Below are 18,173 nucleotides of genomic sequence, written 5' to 3' on the forward strand. Positions count from 1 at the left end.
GCTTCCTGTTTCGGTACACTACTTCATTGTGATGTGGGACGACCAGTTCCACATGTGTACAGTCGATGGCCCCGATGCAACTTGGGATGCCTGCCAGTGAATAGAAACTGACTTTGGTGTTTGCAATCTCCTGGGCAGTCCGTGGCATGTATATGTGTTCAGGTGCATGCTTCAGGAGGGCATTGAGTACCTGGTTCAGTGTGCGTGAGAATACTGGTTGGTAGATGCCATGCATCTGCCCCACTGTATGCTGGTATGTGCCTGTGGCCAGAAAGTGGAGCACAGTCACCACCTTCAGTAGAGGGGGGATGGCAGTTCTGATGTCTATGAGGCTCACAATGTCGTGGTGTATCATGTCCACGATGCTGGTGATGGTATCCTGGTCCAGACGGTACAGGGTGTGTATCTGCTCAGGTGTTAGGTTAAATGGACTGGCTCTGATCCTGGGAATTGGTGGGTGCCTCTGTGGTATGATTAGGTGCCGTGGTGGTGCTTGCTGTGCCTGTCTTGCCCTCCTCCTCCTCCTGTGTCTCTTCTGTGCTGCCTGTTGTTGTTGCAGCTGCGCTGCTATCAGGTCCTCCAGGCCATGTAATGCTGCTAGTATTGGAACCATCTTGGTGTGGGAAGGGGTGTGAGAAGGGGTGTGGTGTGCTCCTTTTGAGCAGCCACAGTCTCCATTGCCTCCACCTGTGCTGATTGTGGCCAGGTGGTAACACTGCACAGTTATTTTAATGGGTGGTTCGCGATGGCGGTATTAGCGCCATGCCGGTAAGGGGTTTTGGGGGCTTTACCATGCCGCTATTGGCATGTCCGCTCGCCTTGTAATGGTGTGCTATTAGCGGCATGGCGTTATTTACGGGATGGAGGGTCGTGCGCCTGCGGACTGGCCGCTATTAGTGGCACCGTACTTAGCGGTGCCGCTAATAGTGGTGATCCGGGTCGTAATTAGCATGGGGATTTAACGTTACCGGTATTCCATTACCGGTAACGTTAAATCCCTACCGCCTACCGTGTAATGAGGCCCAGTGTCTTGAACCAGTAATGTTTTTAATTGGGCTTCATTTCGTCTAAGCTTCTTCGCCTCCCCCGGGCATAAAATAGAGCCCCCGCCTTCATGACTATCTGAATTCCTGCTATCTTCTCCCTTAGTTCCTGTTCTTGTCGGGACCGTTCTTTCTTCTTACGTAAACCCATTTTTATTAGAACCCTCCGTATAGTGGCCTTTGAACCTTCCCAAAGAGGTTGGACCCCTACTTGCCCATTATCATTGTATTCAAAGTAGTCCTTGACTTCGGAGAGCAGGGCTTGTGCTATTTCTTCATCTTTAAGGAGGAAGTCGATGCACATCCACCTGCCCCTTGGTTTCCCTGCCGCCTAGTTCCCAACCACCCCTTTTGCTAGGTTATGGTCTGACCATGGAACCGTTTCAACATGCGAGCTCGAGATCTAACATTTGAGGGTGACGTCAATCAACACTAAATCAATTCTTGAAGAGGAGTTATAAACAGGGATTAGTATGTGAATGGTCTTAACTCCCACTCCGTTTCCATCAGGGAGTCGGACAGCCCAAGACCCTCGTTCACTCTCCGGAATCTTTCCAAGACGCTCCCACCCTACCAGATCCCATCTACCGTCTCTGATCTGGAGCCATCCTTAACTGGATTGAGAACCATATCGAAGTCTCCCCCGACAACCAATGAACTTTCCACAAAGTCCTTCAGTCTATCTCTGAGTCCCTCCCAGAGCTGTATTTGCCCCATGTTTGAACAATATACTGAACACAATGTCAGCGGGATACCAGAAAGTGCCCCCTTCAAAAATACATATCTCCCTTCCTGGCATCCCCCCCTCAATTAAAACACCTCTCAACTTCTGAGCCCCCCTTTATCTTTAACTGGAATGAACATATTCCTATTATCAAAACAATTGTAGAACAATCCCTGTATTAACCACTTCACCCTTCCCTACATCAAACTCAAGGTTTCCCCTCTTCAAAACCCACTCTTTTCATGTACGATCTTACAACCCAAATCCGCAAGATACGCTGTCATCATGGAGAGAGAAAAGCACTTATCAGCTGCAGGAAATAGGCTTTAGCCTCCCTCACAACTGAGTAGCAGCACAATTTAAACAGCAAAGTGGTAGTGTGTTTACTTCCTGGGTTCAATTCCCCATTAAGGACCTCGGGTAAATTGAATTTAAATTAATAAATAGAAACTAGTACACCACTAAGACATGGTGAAACACAATACAAGCTTATGTAACAGGGCAAGAGGAACACGGAGAGCCATACCTACCACCTACCCACAGAGGAAGAGAAAACCACATATACTGGAGAAAAGCCCTTATATAAGAAGGTCAATTAAAACTCTTAATAGACTGAACTGATATTCAAAGTGACCAATAGGGGATGCACTACCCTGGGATGCCTATGATGTAAGCACTACTTTCACCAGTGGAGAAAGGAATGCATAAAAAGTCAGTTCTGTGGCAAGGTGTCTCAGCTGGGCACTGATTCCCTGTCTTGCTGGTTTGAGGAAAACAGTGGATAAGAGGCCTGAAGCAGGGGGGTAGAAGGCTGCCTGTTAGCTACCCTGCTGTGCTGAAGTGGAGATGAAGCCTCAAGCAGGGCAAGGATTGCTGCCTTATGCTTGATAGCTACCCTACTGTGCTGAAGAGGGAAAACTGAGGGAGCCCAGTGGAACCCAGAGGGAAAGTAGAGGGCTTTACCCCTCCAATTCAGGAGCACAGAGGTGCTGGAAGAAATAGAAAGGCAGCCCATGCTTGCCTTTAGAAGGGATAAGACAACCTAAAGGTCCTCAGTGAAGGAAGTACTGTGGGCCATCTGACTACTCCTGGAGGGGATGAGGTGTGATTGGGTGAGCCCAGTTCGAAGGAGTCACGTAAGAGACTCACATTCTTTCTCCAAGTGAAGATTATCCAAGAGAGGGGACGAGAATGGAGAAGCCAGATATGCTGAGGTTGTCTGTTCGGCTTTTGTTTTCCAAAGTATTTAATTTACAGGCATAGTACTGAATCATAGCCTTCCGTAGGTATTTCTCACTAAATCCGGACATCAGGGGAATATATTTTCTCCTCTGAGTATCCCACTCTTATAATTTTTCCTCATAGGGTTTTTGCCATCCCATCCAGCTTTGGATTTATTATCCAACTTCACAGTGATTCAAGCATATTGATATTCTTATCCTCCTTATCTGTGGCCGTTTGATCAGGCTCTTACATCTCAATTGTAGGAGATGATTTATACCCTCTTACCCCATGGGCTTCATGGTAGGCTTCGCCAGTTTTGGAAAGTGTAAGTGGAGTAGCCTACTGCTCATGGTCAGTTGTTAGTGAAGAGGGAAGGTCGGAATATGCCCCCGTCCCGGAAGATACTCCGACCCGAAGCACAAAAGGCAGAATGATCGCTGATCGTACAAGCTCACATCGATCGCCGCCGCTCTCACAATGGACAACTATCACGAGAAATACCCTTTTAGCTGACCCTACAAACCAGGAGCAGTGCGGACTCTTGCCAAAGTGAATGAAGATGCCCAAGAGGGAACCAGAGACAACTACATGGACAGAATCGACTAAAAGCGCTGTGAAGCTATGCCTCAAGTCGTTAGAGACACCATGACAACATAGCAGCATCAGACATGAAGCACACGTGCCATCTGCGCATTCAGGACACTCATACACCCAACTACATGAAGAACACATGCATACAGTTCTATGAGCTAGAGGACAGTGACATATACATACTGTCTTCACGTTTATTATTTTGCCATTAGCTTGCTGCAGCAGCACAGAAGCGCAAGAAGCAAGAAGACAACATGTGAATGCTTGCAGATGCTTACATGCAAATAACCCTATGGAATTGGCAGGAGCACTCGAGAGACCTGACAGGACAATAACGCACAGACCTATGGACACTGTGGAAGGCACCTACAGTAGAGGCCAGACCATGGCTTAGGAACTCATAATAGTCCGCCACCATAGAAATCCTGAAGCCACGCAGAACTGCCGCCTCTGGAGCAGAGCAACTGCCAAGGTCACAATGTTGCAAGTGACATTCTTTACCGTGAACCGAAGTAACACCAACGGCAGAAGAGCCTCATTCCTCATAAATACAGAATACTTCGGAGCTGCAGAGCTCACAAACACGGTCTCCAATCACGTGAACCAGCTGAGCTGATGAGGAGCCAAGATTTGGTGGCCGAGAAGAGCAACTATCTCATGGACCAGACAATGGTTCCAACAAAGTTTTTACACTCAAGCTACAGTTGCGCAATGGGAAATGGAGTACACTCATGGCAATGATAGTCTACACATGGTTATGCCACAGACATATAGTTGCACATCACAGACACATAGTTTCACATAGAACCGTGAACAGGTGCATCCCAAGCTGGGAATTGATTTTATCCGAGGCCTGGGGCCTGTCAGCTCAGCCAATCACAAATCATGACCCTAGGGGTGGGTAGCTGGGATCACTGACCAATCACGGGGTCCGCACACTGTAACAATTAATAAGCAGCAATTTTCGGGGTTAGTCCGGGCCTGACACCTGACAACGCCTTGTCCAATGAACTAACCTCTATATGTGCTCCTATAGGGCAACTACCACTCAATATCCAACCCGGAGTTGAGTTAGGTTTTCTGGAGAAGGGCCGAGAGTGTGATGAAGTTATGATATAATTCATCACTAAAACTGGCCTGCAAGCCAGAAGTCGTTGAGATGTGTTTGGACTCGCCTCTGTGCGTTTGATCGCTGTGGTTTGTTGGCTGTAATAAACCCCATTTGAACTTGCTACTTGTCTGGATCTGTGGACTCCTAGCACATCACTTGGCCTGCCTAGGAGTTCACCCTAACATGAGAGATGGTTGAGTGCAGGAGTCCATTTCACAAACAATCATCTCCATACCCAGTCAGGCAAAATTCCAAGTGAAGTGAATATATTGTGATACTAGAACTTTGCATAGTGTAGACAGATGTAAACCTATTCAGATGATACAGGTTTCTGATTATGAGTAAAGCAGAGAATCAGCTGAACTACCAGAGGACAATTGAAACCTAGTGTTGCTGTACCGACTCTCCACACTATGAAGGAACTCACCCTGAATTAACACGATTGGAGGACAGTGAGAGCACTGGCAGGTGAAACCCTGGTGAACATACAGCAGTCTGACCCAATGAAGGAGACTCACAAGCGGACCACAAGCATTTGACAATATGATCCAGGATGGAGCACAAGGCATCTATAGGATTGATACCGAAACAATGGAGAATGTCATAAAGGATCCAAGAGAACCCAGTGGAGACTAAGGGTTAACTGGGTGAATCGGGCTTGAAGCAGAGGTAGTGGATGCAAAGCCTAGGAAGGGCTGGTTGTCCTTCACGTCTTGTGGGCTTTTCCAGTTAGTGAAGGCCTATACCTTCCTAGGATACATTTGGGTTCCTCGCGAATACCTGATTCCAAAATATCCTAATCACTAGATCTCGGTTTTGTGTTCTCGGCATTTGACAACCTCGCCATACAGTGATGGTTCTCCAAGAGCTGGCAAGGTATTCTGACATGTTGAATATGCTAATCTGCAGAATTGAAGAATATTGGAATGCCATCTAGATACAGCCAGACTAGTAAACAAAGCAAGTCAGAGAATATGTGATCCACAAAAACTTCAAAGTTGGTCAGGCATTGTGAAGTCTGAAAGGCATTACATGATATTCACAGTGCCCTAAAGGAGTTTTGAAGACCGCCATTCAGCCTTCTCCTGCTTTGAGTCATTCATATGAGGCGATAAGCCCCTCTGAAATCGAGTTTGGTAAAGATGCATGCTGCTTGTAGTGATTCCAAGAGATGTTGTATTAATGGCAAAGGTTAACAGAGAGATGTAACCTTTTTGTACGCTTTCAGGCATGTACCCTTGTAATTCCTTTTTTTGTGGGTTGTTGGGGAATAGATTTGTCAATGGGGTATCATCTTATCAGGAAGCAGTACAATTTTGCAGCCTTATGGACAGTGCAGTGGCAACAAAATGTCCTTGGTTTCCACTGTTGCAAAGTCCTGGTATACTTCAGGGACGTTGAGACTAGAAAACACACAGTGATATTCACCCATATGGGGAATGTCTGATGGTGTAGGACCGTTTACGGTACTGGTGAATGGGATGCTTCAGATATGGGTAAATGTATTTGAGCAAAAAAGTATGGTTTGATTTTCCAAGTTAATGTAGGAATTTTGACGAATGAGCGAGGGTAGCTCCAACACAATGAGGTAAAACAATGTTTAAAGTATGTCTAAGCTGATGTGTTCTTGATGCCCATTAATCTTCAGCAGTAAAAGCATGGTATGTTATCTTGAAGGTCTGAAGGCCAATGCAGAACCACTGGTTACTTACACAGCGTGGCCATATTATTGTCCAAGAGGGTATTGCTGCCGTTCTCGCTACTGTGTGATACATATAGTTGCCTGATGCTCATGAGTCAACTAATGGCACTGTGGACATGGCTTTGGTGTTCCAGCTAATCTGAAGTTTCATGACCAATAATATGGTTGCTGGCATTGGTTCTTCTTTGCAGAGGGCTTGCTGCCCTCTCTAGTGACAACAAGCCATCTAGTTTCCTGCTCTTTTTTGGCAGTCTCAAGGAGCAAGTACAAAGGAAAGTAGCCAAGTTCCTCAACAATTGAGGTAAACGTGATTCATCTGGTGCTGTTTCCTTTCTGCCTCCATCAAGGGACCTCACAATACCGTGAAGTGTATTGATTCTGGGGTGTTTTTGCTGGTAGTGCTTTAGACTGGTATTGGTACTGTAGGCCATGATGATGGCATACCTTTTGTTCTCCTGCATCCCCCTGTCATTCAGCTAGACAGTGGTCTATACACAGGACTTGGTTGATCAGAGTTTGCCAGAAATCCTTTTCGGGACATGAATCAATTCATCCTTTATTTCATCACTTAAGCCTTACCCAAACAGAGTTCTCTGAGTCACTTCAGGCCACTGCGTGTCAGAGGCTAATTGCCGAAAAAGACTGCTACAGGACACCGCTTTGATTGTTCCAGGTCAGATGTCAATTAGTTGATTCTGGGCTGACGAGTCGAGGTTGGGGACTGGGAAACCTTGAGAAAGGCTTTCTTGAACTTGTTGAAGTTCTCAAGCATGGTGTACCTCTCAAGCATGAGGTTATTGGCAGATATGTGAGGAGTAGCCTAAGCCAAGACATTACCAGTTGGGTTATTTAGGATGTTCCCAATTTTAGCCTTGTCTTGCTTGAAGTGTGAAGGATGAAACTGTAAGTGAATTTTCCAGTGATTGCAGAGTTCTGCCAACCTTTGGTGATCCCCGTCGTAGTTCATCATGGAGTCTTGGGCTACTGCATTTTCAGTCAGTGTGGCTGTTGTTCCTTGAGCAATGACTTGTTGAGCACTGTGTTTTCCTGTTTTACTGTTTTACTGCTGTGACTTCCTAACTCAAGTTTTGTAGTTCATTGCATAATTCCTGGATTGCCTCCATATCAGTTTGGTGAGTAAGGTGTTTTAATCTGTCATAGACTGTGTCACAGCAGTGTCAGATACCTGGATTCCTCTCTGGTTCATTGTGCCATGCTTTTGGCTGAACATCAGCTACATTGATGGGTTAAGAGGAGAATCAGCTCAGCTCCTCCAGGACAATGGAAACCTGGTGGCGCTTCTCCAACTACCCGCACAACGTAAGACCTTCCCCTTAATTAATGGATGTGTGGACAGTGCAAGCACTGACAGGGGAAGCTTTGATGCACATAGAGCAGACAGACCCTATGGATAATATCTCAATTGTACCATAGAACCTGGATAACAGCTGGGAAAAATTAAATGGCATGAGCTGAAGGGATGCAGTAAAAACAGTGGAGAAGGTCAGAAAGGAGCCACAAGGACTTGGAGGAAAGTACCAGGCAAAATAACCTCCATTGGAAAAAATAGGGATGACCACCAGGCAGAAGCAAAGGAATGCACTATGCAGGTAGCGAAGCCGAAGACAAGGAAGGGGAAAGGTGACTGGCATCTGTCCATGGCAACTGCTGCTATCACATATGTGGGCCAGAGGATGAGGGAGCACACATAGGGTATGTCAGCCTTTGCCAAATCATGCATGCAAACATGCGCCTCGTGATGCAAAACATCCAGTGGAAGGAATCTGAGCCTTCCACCTCCATCACCCCAACAGAGGGGTCATTGGCTGGGACCCCAAGGTGGCACTCTTTGTGTAATCTGGCCCATACAGTGCCTCGTCTGGCTGGCAATGACAAGAGGCCACGAAAGTGACATGAAGTGACATGGCCCTATTTTACTGGACACAAGGGTGGTAGGTGGCAAGGGTTGTTGGGGGTTGGGGAGATGCTTGGCAAGTGCCATTGTGACTTAGGGAGATGGGTGGCAAGAGCTGTTGGGGATTGGGGAGATGCTTGGCAAGGGCCATTATGACTTAGGGAGGTGGGTGGCAATGGCTGTTTGGGATTGGGTAGGTTGGCGATAAGGGATGTTTGGGATTGGGGAGGTGGGTGATGAGGACTGTGTGGGATTGGGGAGGAGGGTGCCAAGGGCCTTTGCGGAGGCATGCTCACCACAGTTGATAATTAAAAAATATCAACACAAGAAGAAATGTGAGGAGATTGCTTTTCTATTACTGTGATTTGATTAAAATGTGTGCATCTACAAAAATGTGTCTGCTGCGGGCGGCATGTCCAGATATGGGGCAAGGGGACATTTCACCTGGGACAGACATTGAGCAGAATGGCACACGCAACACATATCTGGGCAACCTCCTCTGACTTCAGCAGGACAAAGGTCTGTCCAATGCAGACCCTAGTCTAGATGTGTGTCTCATTGTAGGCCACCTCTTGTGGACGTAGATTGTCCACCGGTGTCATCAGACTTTGTAGATATGTATGCCCTATGCATTGTCGTTCCTGCAGTTATCTGTTCATGCAGGAGTTACTTTTTCAGGCAATATGCTTTGCTGTCATGCTACTGCATATTCCTGCTGGGCCTATTCCTGTGGGGTTGTCATCTGCGGCTTGAGATGGTATGTCCTGCCTGTACGGGTCCTTGACAGCTCATGGATTCATCAGTGGTAGTTATGTTCCACCCCCCTTTCACATGGCATTCAACTGGTGCTGCAAAATTGTAATGTGTGATGGCACTTTTACACACTCAGCCAGCATCCATGTCTGTTGCCCTATGTGGCTGTCAATTTACGCAGACAGGGTGCGGTTATGGATGACCATGGCATCGTGGATGGATCTGGGGAAGCAGTCCCAGCAGTGTGTTCTTGTCAGGTCAGCGTTACACTTCACCAGCACATTCATGGAGTGGAACTGCTTCCTATTGCGCTATGGCCCCTCTGATGCCTCGGGGGGAAACAACGCCACACTGCACTTGCACAATCTCAATGTCACATGGCGTAGTAGGATTTTTGACTCTGTCTTCCCTCTGTTCCCCCTCTCTTGCCTCGTCGCGCCTTGAAATACTTGTGTATAGACGCATTATAAATGCCATATCATATCATATCATATCACATGGGTGCCGTCAAGCGTGGCATTTATCTGTGCCAGGGTGGTGGGCAGGGAGATTTGCCAGAATGCATGGCACAGGAATACCTCCAGCACCAGCATAAGTGAACAAGTGGGCTGGGACATGTCATGCAGCATGCCCACAGTGTGCTGGAAGGTGCTGCTGGGAAGAACATGTGGCACAGATGTGCATGTTTCAGTTAGCGATGGCTGATGGCAACATGTTGTTTGAAAGTGTGTGTGGGTCAGTTTCAGGCCTTATGTAGTCTTTCAGAGTGGATTGGGTGCACCTATGAATTGTTTTCCATCACATGTATGCATTGACCTCCACCTCCTAGGTGGAGGTAACTGTGCTGTGTTTTAGACAGTATTTTGAATTCTGATACAGCGGAAATACCGTGTGGCATATTGGCAGTAATTCCGCCAGTGGAATTAACACCAGCGCCAATTCAACCTGATGTTGGCGGTAATGCCACTGACTGTAATTCCACTGGCAGAATTAGCGGCGACCTCTAATTTCGCAGTGTGGTAAAAGTGTCACCTGCATTACCGCCACCTTTGTTGCATGTCGCCATACTCATATTGAGCCCCATTGTTTTCCTACGAGGAATATGAGAAAACTGCCATGTTTTTATACTTTAACGTTTGGTCTACGTGCAGCATTTTGACGCTGTATGGAAGCTTTCTGACTTGTGAATTATATTTTGCATGAATCCTGAGTTGGAGATCTGTGCAATATTTGTGGTAATGTGCAGACACCTTGGGGAAAGACTAAGCGCTCTCTTGCTTCAGAGCTCTTCCTTGTGCAGCTGAGAACTACAAGGAATCCACTTTTGGAAGGGCGAGCCGGTGTGAGGTGGCCCTCAGGTTATGACACCAGCAGAAGAGAAGAAGATACAATAAAAAATGCTTAGAGAGGCTCAGCTTCACCTCACTGATGATGCCCAACAAGGCTGAAACACGTGTATGGGGTTGCTGGTGGTACTCTTGTTCAGAGAGGAATTGCCATAGCATTTCGGTGCTGGACTGCCCATGTGGGCGGGACAAAGACTGATATGCAAATGGATATTTCCCATCTGTGAAAGGTACAGTGAGCAAAAAGCAGATGGCTGCGAACTCTCAATGTGGTTAACAACCACTGAACAGGTTATCATGCCTTGTTCTTCCGAGAGAGGGGCGCCTGCTACCATTGTTGAATTCTTTGAAGGAACTTGGGGTTGGTCACCCTAGGTTACCTGGGGGCAACCAGACGTGGACTCCCTGCTCACTGTGCTTAGAGAGGCTCAGCTTCACCTCACTGATGATGCCCAACAAGGCTGAAACACGTGTATGGGGTTGCTGGTGGTACTCTTGTTCAGAGAGGAATTGCCATAGCATTTCGGTGCTGGACTGCCCATGTGGGCGGGACAAAGACTGATATGCAAATGGATATTTCCCATCTGTGAAAGGTACAGTGAGCAAAAAGCAGATGGCTGCGAACTCTCAATGTGGTTAACAACCACTGAACAGGTTATCATGCCTTGTTCTTCCGAGAGAGGGGCGCCTGCTACCATTGTTGAATACAATAAAAAATATGATCTAGCCAAGATATTCTAATAAGGTTGATCCCAACAGAAAAATTATCCAAGGGCTTTGCGTGAAGATAACAACGTTTGAATCTGACCACCAGAGGCAAAGGAGTAACAATTAACAATTTACTAAAAAGTTATCAACTAGTTTGCAATGTCGTTTGAAACATGTTAGGAAAACTGTCACCAAAGAAATGTGTCTTTTGCATAAAAATCAGGTGCTGAGGTTTGACTGATACGAGTATGGGAACATATTTGAGCACAGAACGAATTACTTTGAGGTTTTGGAGGAAATTACTCCTGGGTGGAAGCATGGATATCGTGAATGGGCTACCATCATTTTTTATCTGCCTATGTATGTAGTGCTTCGGTGACCTCAGAAAATTCACTGTGGTTGGTCAGGTCTGGTGGGTGCTACTGTAGTGCCAAAAAAGAAGTTGGAAGGTGCTAGGCAAACAAGAAAAGAGAGTACACCCTAAGAACACAAAGCAATGTTGGTGTTCTTGATAATCTGTATGCTACTGTGGTAGTGGGGTGCTTTACCTCGTCTCTATTGGTGAACCTCTGTGGTCCCCAATGTTTCCAATGGGCTAGGCACGTGTGCGATGGGGAGGGACCAAGAAATACAATACACCATCAGAATATATTGCAGTGTTGGGGCTACTGGATTTTCTGCATGATCCTGTGGTTTTGGGTTGTTCCTCTTTCAGAGTAAGGGCCCTGTGTGCTGGCAGGATTGCACATCAAAAAACAAAAGAGGTAATGGCTGGAAGGTTAAGAATTCATCCTGGCCTCTGGCATTCCTCTGGGCAACCCTCCAAACCATTGTTCTTCGCTTGCCAAGCCTTTACAAAAGTGGAAAGTCCGTATGCAAATCGGGCTTGGTCCCATCCCAAAAGGGATGCACATTTCCTTGAAACTGGAAATCTGTCTTCAGTGGTCCACAGGAATGTTGTGTCATGAAGATGGAGAATCATTATTCAACTGGTAATTAGACGTGTGCCATGTGCTAATTTAGGTCTGCCTTGCACCCACCAGCAATAACTGGCTGGCGACACTTGCATCAACATTGCCAAGTAGACGGCACTACAACAACATGCATGTATTTTTGTGGAATTTCAAAGGAACTGCAGTCTGCTTAAGTATTGCTAAAAAAGTGATGTTAATACCAGATATGATCTGGAAAAGCACTTTTAAGTGGCAGTACCGACCAGGGCAGCATGTGTGCATAGCATTGTATCTCAGCTTCTAATGTTAGTATGTATTGTCTAGGGACTGACATGGTGTGATGCTACTGGAAGGCTTAGATGTATTCCTTCTTTCATTGTAGTAGCGAAGGTGTTATATTGAGAAACCCCTCCTGCCTCTTGGGGAGCCTTCCTTGTACAATTACCCTGGGAGGCTACACTTGTGTAAAACGCCAACAGAAGGAGAAGCAACAGAACTCCGTAATCCTCTAAAAGCATTTAAAGAAAATCAGGCGAGTGTGCAGGTGAAGTGTAGGGAAGACTGGTATTAATGAGCCCGCCTGATGGCACCTCTTTGGAAATTGGTACAATCCGAGCTGTTCTATCCATGGCTGCAGAATCCAGACTTGCAATTGGAATGATAGAATGCAAGTCGGATTTAGAATGCTGTAATGATACCTGGGATGTCAGTTTGAAGACATTGGTCCAGACTCCCGGCATCACAGGGGGCCAGGTAAAAAAAAAAAGAAAGATATGTAATACAATGGAAGGTGTCTGAAGAATCCTTGAGAGGGTTACTGGTATATTATCCAAATCACAATCCTTACAGTTGCTTCAGAACATTTTGTTTGCATATCACTGAGTGTGATGGGTGTGTGGCGTGTGCCTCCCCACCCCATAGTATCCACTGCTCTATATCATACGTGTATGGGATATGCAAATTCTTGATATTCATGTTTTCAGCCCCAAAACTCAGTGGTCCGTTGGTGGTCATACAAGACTACCGTCTGATGTTGTTAGGAAATTGGCTGATAGACACCGGTTCCATTTTGAGAAGGGTGCTGGAGTCCAATCGTAAATCTGCTTGCAGCTGAAGCACTGGTTTAATGGAAAGCTGTTTACCTTCTTCCGTATTTAGCAATGATTCTGTGATGAGCTCAGGATGTAATCCAAGTTGTTCCTTGTAGAGTACGAAGGATGCCACAGAGTCTGCCCGGTAGAGGGTTCCTGGAGAATAAACAGCTGCTGCTGTGTTACAGCTTGCTCTGCCGTCTCTCTGCAGCGGCTATGGTGTCATAGGTCAGCTCACCAACTGGGGCTGATTCACATTCCCAAGCTGACCAAGGGTTGGGATAGCTAGTAAGAGCGGTTATGCCCGTTTCATGTTGTGTCTACAGAGGGTCGTGTTTGCTGAGAAGAGCCTCCCATTGGAGGCTGACTGCTATGGACACTGACCGCTTGGGATATGGTGGAGGCTGTGCCTAAAAGTGAGTGGAAAGATCAGAGTGGAATAGAGTGGTTGACTAAAAGAGATATGGGAGAGGTGAAGATGGACACATGAAGGACTGGAAGAGCAAATGAGTTGCCTTTGGACCAAACTGGATCATCAGGTCCAAGGGTTGTTTCTCGCATTTCTGTTAACTCCTGCAGAAGCAGGGGGACTTAGGTGGAAGATATTGGTTCAAGGTCCTTACTCTCGGTCAGGAGTGTGGTGATGTGTTTGTCGGGGGCCCTCACTTCACTTTCTACTTGCAGGAGTTAGAGCGGGAAAAGAAGACAGGGGACATTAAGGTTAACATTGCCTGTTCAGTTGAACCCAAATGCTTTCTAAGTGCCTTCGGGGTATGATGGTTCGTTCCACGCCAGCCCAGTGATCTTCCGATGATCCCCTCACTGTGATTCTCTTGTGTCGAGCCTCTGTCGCAGGGTCTTGGGTTCGGATAGACTATGTCTAAGTCTTGTGTTCCAGTGTATTACGGCCTCTGCAATGTCTCTGCCAGGTTTTGCCCGTTCTTCCTCTCCCTCTAGTCCCATGGAGAGGGGTGTAAGGTGATTTGTTCATAAGCCCAAATCGAAACCCATTCTGAAAGAAGCAATTTGATAGGAAATCGAACTGTTTAAAAAAATGCGGGTGAGACGCCTAATTTGAAATATATCCCCAACTTTCTAAAACTAGTTGTAATTCAGCTCTTTTTTCAAATATTATTCATGGACAGTGGAAGGATATTCCAAAGTCTGAATTAAAAAGTAATTATGGTTATACAAACAAGTATTCTTTTCAACATTCTGAAATATTCTTAATTACATAATCTTAAAAAAAGATGTTAATGTAATTTCTTGGCAACATATAAAAGGGAGATGCAGAAGTAATTGCTGATTTCAGAATTGCTTGCGTGTATGAAATTAATGCTTTACAAGTAATGTAGATGAATAGTTGTACTTTACACTGGGCTGATAAAAACATTGTGAACATTCATTTCCCAACAATTTGTTTCATTAAAATACAGCAACATATTTCATGCAAATGCTATCAAACAGATTGCTTTTCTAAAAAAAAATAATTCGACCATATAACCTGGATTAATTTCAGTGCATCATTCAGTATCATTGTACCTACTTCCCACACTTGTACTCCTGACTTCACCTACCATGTGTTTTGTTGGCTTTTCAAAAAACAACTCTAGCATTGCGAACCCGTCTGTCAAATTTATGTTTTCGATAGTGCAACATATATTTGAATTGCAAAAGTTGACTGTATGGGGTGTGACTGAGTGTCCCTCCTTCAAGTTTATTTTTGTTAACACTTTGGATAAATCAGGTAGGGTTAATGGGAGTGTATTTCAGCGTGGAGCATAGTGAGGTGTCTGCTTTTGCAAATATTCAAAGGCGCTGAGATAAAACGTTAGGTGCATAGAAACCTTTAACTGAAACAATGAAGCGTGCAATTTTACATACTGCCTCAGTTTACTTGTCCTTGCTTTAGGCTTGATCGCTTACGTGTTAAGTGCTCATATGACAGAGGCCTTGCTGCAGTTCGCATGTCTGAATCCTGACTCAGGCTTTCATCCTTCTGAGAGCAAGACCTTTAGTATCCTCAGGAGGAAAGCTCAGGGGCAACGCAGTCGCCGTTGAAGCACAACAACGCAGAGCAGCACTGTGGATTAATAAAAACACTTGTCATTATAGTGCTTAAAAGTGAGAGGGTGCCATAAAGCTCTATATAATAACACTTATTATTATTATTATTATTATTATTATTATTATTATTATTATTATTATTATTATTATTATTTTGTATTGTGCTTGTTTCCTTCTTTCTCTTGCATTTCCCATAAAGATAATGCCAGCAAGCCCAGCACTTAGCATCATTTACAGGACAGAAGCAGAGTCAAGGCTACAGAGCAGTGTGTAATCAGAATTCTAATCTTCATGCACTTATCAAAGGTCGAGTATTGCCAAGGCTTCCAGCAGCTCCGCATACTGCTTGGGTGGCCTATCGTGGTGCAGAAGAAGATACGGCTGCACGCACATGTATTTAATTGTCACAATGATCACTTGCAGACCTATATGTGCTCGCTGAAGTTAGATTATTTTCGTTTTGCAATAACATCTCTTCCCCCGAGTAGCACTTTATTTACCTGGAGACTTATCCACAGACAGCAGATGCATAAGTAGCCTCTCAAATCTGTTTGATGAAGGAGCAAAAAAGAAATCTCATTACATAGGAGGCGATATAAACCAAAAAGAACGACCCTGCAAGTAGCAGCTTCAAACAAGTTAGTCTTGATTTTTCCTCCAAACATTACAGTACAAATAAACCTGCCAGGAAAAATAATAGCCTAAACAGGATGAGTTCCCTATGTTATTGCAAAAGCATCATACAATTCTAATAGTGATGATTAGGCTATGTTGCACAATGAAACATATAGAAATACATATATTAAATAAATGAATAACACAATTAATAAAAAAGGGATGTGTACAATATTTAATAACATTTACATATGAACATGGATTCAGATAATAAAAAATGACATTTTCAATCCTGTGCTATGAAAAGATGTTTTTAGCACTCTGAATTTATGCCAGAAGTTGGGAATAACTATCAAGCCAAGGAGAGTTGTGCTGGTGTTTTTATGCATTTGCACATTTAAGAGACATATTTGCTGCACCTTCAGTTATATTCTATGCATGAACTACTTTTGAATCTGGCAACGTATGCATCATGGTACGTTAAGAAGAGATTCTTAAAATATCAATGATAAAACAAGATATTAGAAATTGATAGAAAGTGTAAACAAAGGAACAAAAAGAACACTGTTGTGTAGAGTTTTAAAAAAGCAGATCCAATATTTTTATTTTCAAAAAATTAAGAGGCAATTAATGGTGCCTGCTCAAATTGGTCAGTGTGGTATATTTGATAACATAAAGAGAAGAAAAAAACATTGGATACCCATAGACAGTCGAAATTGGCTTGTCACCATGGGGGACACTCCTCTTTTACAATTATGCAGGACATTACCAAGATATACTGCTAAAATATGGAAATATTATTTGGAATGGTTCTGAGGCATGACTAGTAAAACACTTTTGCTGTGGGTTTGTTGTCAAAAACATTATTACGTCATATGACAAGATACTTGCATGCCACATACAAGGGAAAGAATTTACAGAAAAAAATTGCTATTTTAGAGTTATGGAAAATGTATCAGAACTAGAAAGAAGATCCATCGGAGGAGTTGATGCTTAATCAGCATGAAGGGGAGGATAAAACGCCATTGGCTCCACTTTCCCCTTCTGAAAATAAGAGCAAAGATACAGAGGATAAGGGATTGTATAGAGGAGTATATAATATGGCAATGATGGCCATGATAGGAAAATTGATGCCGGGTTGTGGAAAGATTCATTCTAGATATCTCGGAAACAGACCAGGGCTACAGAGTCAGGAGACGCTGGAAATCAACTTTATGTGCAAACAAAGAGGAGTCTATGTTGGCTTGGGATCAAGGATGCTATTTCAATGAATCGCTGCAAAACACAAAGGGAGGCAGATGGATAAGCCATGAGCTTGAGACATTTCTTTTAGATTAAAGAAGATGAAAACATGTGCAAGAGCCAAGTATTGGACAACTAACAGTGAATAAGTCTCATAAAAGATGGAGTGAGCAAGTCTCTAGAGGCCAAAGGAGCAATAACAAAGAGCAATAAATAGGAGGTCGAAATGGACACATTTGTGGTCTCCTCACACGTGATGCAGAATTAAAAAAACAAAGTCTATTCATTAAGTGGCAATTGAAGATGGTGATGTTCTCATACTCCCTTGAATGTCCCAGAACAGAGAGCAACTGCAAGGTCATCTACAGATAGGAAACTTTGGCTTATGCTCAGGCTTATGAGAGATGATGGACTAATTGGGAAAGTGGGGAGTAATCTGACGTGACTCAAGCACCTCAGTTTCGGTTTCCTTACATGCTGCTAGCCGAGCCGCAAGCCCAAGGTTGGGTGGCAATGCTAACCAATCAGTGTGTCTATGGGGCAATCTGCCATACAATGTTGCATATACCAATCTGCTGCCATTTTGTCTGCTATAATTAGTATTATACATATTTAGAGGTAGTTTGAGGTGTGTCTTACAGATAAGAGACAGCCAATGAAGTCGTAACCCATATATATTCTATAATTAGGTATGTTCCCCTAACCAATCCCTGGCACCAATAAGTTTTACAGTTTGTCACGTAGGATGACATCATAGATGACGCATATTGGGGTACAAGACCTCTGTGTAATCAAGTGTGTAAAGTAGTACTTTGCCATATTCTTTGTCTGTCTGGTTATTCGGTCTAAGATCTTTATTGGTAATTCCATCTAGCACAAGCAAAGCTTCAAGGTGCTAGAGCACACAGTTTAGTCATTTTGCACAGCAACACTACTCTTTGCACTGCTCTAAATGGGGGGTGCAAAGAGTACTTTTGCAGTGCAAAGTGACTTTGCACCAGTGCAAAATCACTTTGCACAGCGCTAAATGTTCCATGAATAAGGCCTTAAATCTTATATACCACATTCAGCCCTTCTACTTTTCTAGA

At 44.5% G+C, this 18,173-nt stretch overlaps 1 protein-coding gene across 4 annotated transcripts in view; it reads left to right on the forward strand.

The window, feature by feature from the left end:
• Positions 1-18,173, forward strand: part of GRIK1 (glutamate ionotropic receptor kainate type subunit 1) — a 1,552,596-nt gene that overhangs the window by 75,109 nt on the left and 1,459,314 nt on the right. The window lies entirely within an intron of this gene.

This window comes from Ambystoma mexicanum, chromosome 7p (assembly GCF_040938575.1).
Source record: "Ambystoma mexicanum isolate Mex_15411 chromosome 7p, UKY_AmexF1_1, whole genome shotgun sequence".
NCBI lineage: Eukaryota > Metazoa > Chordata > Amphibia > Caudata > Ambystomatidae > Ambystoma > Ambystoma mexicanum.